The following is a 5,613-nucleotide window of genomic DNA, read 5'->3' on the forward strand; positions in this document are numbered from 1 at the left end:
ATTTGTGTATGTATTTAAATAAAACAGAGTTACAGTCGAGAGACCTTTTGAACTCCTACTTCCCTTCCAGTTTCTCCTTCTCCAGAGGTAACCACTATCACCAACTTTGTGTTTGTCATTCTTATGCACATTTTCATAATTTTACTTGAAATCTGTGCACCCACAAAAGCATTTAGCATTGCTTTTCATATTTCAATATTTTATTTCAATGGTATCATCCAGTATGTATTCTGAAACTTGCTTTTTTTTCACTCAGGTTGTGTTCTCGAGATTTGATCCACATACTCAAGTTCATTATTTTTATGACTGCAGTAGGTATATGCTATTATTTGTCTATTAATCTCCTGTAAAGAACATTTGGGTTATTTCTAGTTTTTCACCATTGTAAACAAAGCTGAAATGAGCTTTCTTGTACATTTCTCTTTGGGTACATGAATGAAAGTTCTCTAGAGTGTACTGATAAGAATTAATTGCTGGAAGGAAGGTGAGGTGTGCCTTAAATCTTACTAAGTATATGCTGTTGGTGCTTTTCACTGGTTAGTTCATTCCTATCCCCCAGCTGCTGTGAATGTTGGCTGCTAATGGCTTGTGATTGCCCTTTGTCTGGCTGGAGAAATTAAGCACCCTCCCTTTACAGCCCTAGGAGGTAGAGGGGCAGCCACTGCCAAGGACTAACACTGGGTAGGCAAAGCTAGCTCCTTACCTCTGGATAGAATTGAGTCAATGGATGCAAGTCAAGTTCTTGAGCTTCTCTCAAAACCGGGCTGAAGCTAATGTGCTGAGTCCCTACTTACCTCCATTTTTCTGTAGGTACCCTTCAATAAACCACTCTCACACTTCCCATGAGCCACCCTACTTCCAGGAAACCTGACCCAAGATAACAGTACTGTATTGCTAAAGACTCTCCAAAATGGTATCAATCAATGCAGTTAAGCTAAAGCTCAAAGGCTGAGGAAAAGAAAGCCATTCAAAGAGTTGAGGGAAGAGTTCCCAGGCAGAAGGAAAACAAAGGTGAAAGCCCTGAGATGAAAACAGCTCTTTGAATTCAAAGAATTGGAAGAAAGCCAATATGGCTGAAGTTTTGAGAACAATAGAAAGAAAGTGATAGTGGTTGTTGTAGTTATATATAAGAGTGAGACCAGATAGAAACTTAGAGGCTGTTTTACATTTTTTCTTATTCTTTGTTAAAAAAGATTTTATTTATTTATTTAAGAGAGAGAGCAAGAGACCATACACACAAGCACATGAGTAGGGGGAAGGGCAGAGGAAGAGAAAGTCTCAAGCAGACTGCCTGCTGACCGTGGAGCCTGATGTGGGACTCAATATGGGGCTCTATCTCAGGACCCTGGGATCATGATCTGAGCTGAAGTCAGACGCATAACCAACTGAGCCACCCAGGTGCCCCCACATTTTTTTCTATTTGTAATAGGAAGTCCTTGAATGAGTTAAGCAGGAAAGCGATAGGGGTCAAATTAAACCTTAAGAAAATTACTCTGGTGTAGATAGAGAAAGGATAGTAAGATAAGCAGGGCATTGGTGTCCATAGAACAAGGAGAATGAACCATAAAAAAATAGCGTTAGTACAAAAAGTAATAGTATTAGTGCAAAAAGAAACCTAATGGGATCTATAGCATAATACTATTTATGTATATAAAATACACAGACATACAAAGATATGTATTATTTGGGATACATGAGTATGTTTATGTGGGGAAAGAGGCAGTGGGTAAGTTTGGAGTTTTTAAAGACAAGAAAGTCAGAGACACATGTTGAAAGGAATGTTGGTGATGATGTGCTACGAAATGAGCGTCTATAATTTACTCAATACAACAGCAACCATGCACTTCCCCACCACTATTTTCACTGTCCTCCCAGAGATCCCTGTTTGGAATGTGGAAAGAGCAAAGATGGTGCCCCACTTTGCTTTAGAGAGTAATAATAACTTGCTGTTCTGAGGGTCTCCAGGATCAGGTTTTCAGAGAGACATTCAAAGTAATCCAACCTTTTACTTACAATGTGGGCTTCACTGGGTTGCAGAGACCTTCCCTGGTGATTGATTCAGTCAGAGCCTCAAGGCCAGAGGAAGTGGAGGTTCCCCAGAGCCTCATTAGTGTGAAACAGATGGAGCCCCGAGGCAGTCTGATGACGAATTCTGGAGGGATGCTCCTGATGCAACTTTGCAGCCTAGTTCCTCATTTCCCTGGGGGATTCCATGGAGCCAGTCCTATCTCTGGGCTCTGAGCGAATCCAGGCTGAGATGTCTTGTTATTTCTCCCTTGCACAAGTTTTTGTCCTGGTCCCAGGAGACCTGAAAAACGAACTTCCATTATGTATGATACACCTCTGTGCTTCATTGCCCAGAGCAGAGATTGATGCCCATTAGCTATTAGCAAAAGTCTGTGGGTTAAAAGTGATTGCCTGAATGCTTGACTGAGGGCCTTAATGGTTTTATTTATTTAGTTTAGTTTAGTTTTTAACAGATTTTATTTATTTCTTTGAGAGACAGAATGAGCAAGAGAGAGAGAGAGAGCACATGTGCAGGGGCAAAGCGAAAGGAAGAAGCAGACTCCATTGGTGAGCAGGGAGCCTGATGTGGGGCTTAATTCCTGGGCCCTGGGGTCATAACCTGAGCTGAAGGCAAACACTTAACTGACTGAGTCACCCAGCCTTATGGAAGCATTTGGTCTACTCTGCAGATGTATTTGTCAGTTCATTTTCAAAGAATTTGTTAAGGTGGATCCTTTGTTTCTCTGTGTAGCTTTGAGAACCTTATAGTCTTGGAACCAGAAAGCGTGTTTCAGGAGGAGTGTATGTCCATCCTATCCAATGTCCTACTGCTCTGAGGGACTTCAGAGTCTCGTTCTCGACACTATTCAAGAAACTCCCAAATCTAAAGTTATTGAGCAAGACTCTGTGGGCCATAGTAGTTTCTAAGTTATTAAAATCTGAGCTGAGAAATACAGAAGCCAAATCTTGCTGGATGGAGCCTTAACCAAGTAATCTCCCAATAGGCAAATACTAATAATGTCCTCTAGGCCCTGCGGACCCTGAAAAGAATGAGTGATTCTCATCCAGAGAAGACCTAGACCTTGGTTCAGTGGGAAACAAATATAAGGAAATAATCACCCTAATCACCCAGAGATGACTGCATGCAACATATTGGTGTATTTACTTCTAATATTTTTTTGTGTGCACATAGAAATAGTTTTCCTTCTTGTTGTCTTAAAGCATAAGAAATTTCCCATGCCCATAAACATGCTGCGTAATATTTCACCTGTTATGAGTACCATCATATGCTTTAGCATTTCCTAATTGATGGCATTTAGGCTCTTTTTAGTTAAAAAATTATAAATAATATTGTGATAGATGTCTTTGTTTATAAAGCTGATTCCATTTTGGATGATTTATTAGGACACATATCCCTAGTGGTAGAGTTATAGGGTCAAATTTATATCTCCATGACTCTAGGTACTTTGTATATGTGAATGTCTTCCAAATTTATTCCACCGTCTAAGAGGTCTTAAACCTAAATATCTTCTTGCCATCTCCCCTGTTCACCTCTCAGAAGCTCAAACTCTTTCCTATATTAATTCATTATGCTTCTTCCCCAGTCTTCCAAGTCAGAAATAAAGGATTATCTTTGATTTTACTTTTTCTTTTTTTTTTTAATTATCTATTTATTTGAGAGGGAGAGAGAGAGAGAGAATGCACACACAGTGGAGGGGGTGTGCAGAGGGAGAGGGAGAACCTCAAGCAGACTCTTCTCTGAGCACAGAGCCCAACATGGGGCTTGATCTCACGACCCTGAGATCATGACTTGAGCAGAAACCAAGAATCAGACACTCATGGACTGAGCCACACAGGCACCGAGATTTCACCCTTTCTTATATCTCTAGTATCCAGTCCGCTATTGAGCTTCATGATTTCATCTAGCTAGATCATCTCTTTTCCTCTCTCTTCTACTCCCATCCTAGTGCAGGCCACCCTCCCTACTTGCCTGGGCCACTGTTTTTTCTGCTTCTGTTCCTGTCTGTCTCTAACCTGTTATCCTCATGACAACCACAGTGATCCATCCAACCTAAATCAAACCATGCCGCTCCACTGGCTGAAAAATTTTCAGTGACTCCTTGTTACAGGTAGAATAAAATAGAATAAAAGCCAGAATGACTTCCCAACTTAATCTGACCCTAGGCACCTCTCCCGCCTTGCCTTGTGCCACTCACAGCTTTGCTGGCAAAGCACCAGCACTGACTTTCTTTCAGTCCTTGAACACATGTTTTTGTGCCTTCACAGGTGCCTTTCCCTCTCTCCAGAAAACTCTTTCCCTGACTCTGACATCCTCTCAGCCATCTGATCTCAGCTTGAATGTCTCAGGAAGACTTTCCCTGACCAACCAATCTGAGCAAGTACCCACTCCTACCGCAGTTATTTTCTATTTCAGATTACTGTTCCCTTGGGGCACTCACTGTTGTGAGTGCTTTCCTCCTATGTGTCTGCTTTTAGAATGTCTCTCCTGTGCTGGTCTGTAAGCACCATGAGGGGAGGCAGTTGTATCCATCCTGTTCATGGTGGTTCCCAGCACCTAGCCCTGTGCCTGCCATCTGTAAATAATATATGAATATAGTAGGAAGGAAGGAAGGTAGACTCCTAGGCATGAGTATAACTGAGGTAGTTTTTTTGATAAGAAGTGTTGGGTGTCTGAGCTGCTCCCAGAAGGGGGTCCAGCTTGTAAAGGCTGACTGCAGGGGCTTCAGCAGCTGGAGAAAGGCCAACCATACAAACTGACTCCGTGGGGTGGCTGGGTGGAGGCACCAAGACACCTGTGACCACCTCATATTTTGATCAGTGGAGAGTTTGTCATTGTTAGATTTGAAAAAGTGGGAAAACTGAGGCCTAGAACAATTCAATAAATTAATCATGGCTCATCTAGTAGTGGAACTAGGAACAATCTGAGATCATTCATCCTCTCCTCCAGCAGTGTGTCTGTCCAGATGAGGACTGCAAATGGAGACGTGGTTTTACAAATACCAGCTATAAGACTAGAAGCACTTTGCTTGAAATCTGTTTTAAGGTAGTGAGCACCCCATCAAAGGGGAAATACAAAGATAAGATAAAGTGTTCTCTGGACAGGGATGCTAAAATTCTAGTTCCTCTATTTAGAGGGTGTGGAGGGGGTAGACAGGGTCGTTTGAATCTAGAATCCTTTCATCTCTGAATCAGCAGTGCTAGGAGTTTGGTCAGAGAGAGGATGGGCTGAGGGAATCTCTGGCTTAGGAGATCCAAACTTATCCTACTCACTTAAATAGGGAGGGAGGGGGGCAAGCGACAACGTGAAAGAAGGGGGGAGGAGAATCTGGCTTACTCCTTGTAAACAAGACTCATTTCCAAAAACCCTTGTACTCTGGAGTGATTACCCATGTGTGTCAGAAGAAGCTGCCTTTGGGATTGCTTCCCTGAGGCCTCCCCCAAATTAACAAATAGACCTGACACAGTCCTAACTCAGCCACTTTCTTCCAGAACATGAGGCTCAGGCAGTAGCTCTTCTGCCCTCCAGACTCACTGGGGTGCTCACAGGCTTATAGTTTGTCTCCTCTGCTAGGGGACCAGAGATCC

The sequence above is a fragment of the Nyctereutes procyonoides genome, unplaced genomic scaffold (genome assembly GCF_905146905.1).
Source record: "Nyctereutes procyonoides isolate TBG_1078 unplaced genomic scaffold, NYPRO_anot_genome, whole genome shotgun sequence".
Lineage (NCBI taxonomy): Eukaryota > Metazoa > Chordata > Mammalia > Carnivora > Canidae > Nyctereutes > Nyctereutes procyonoides.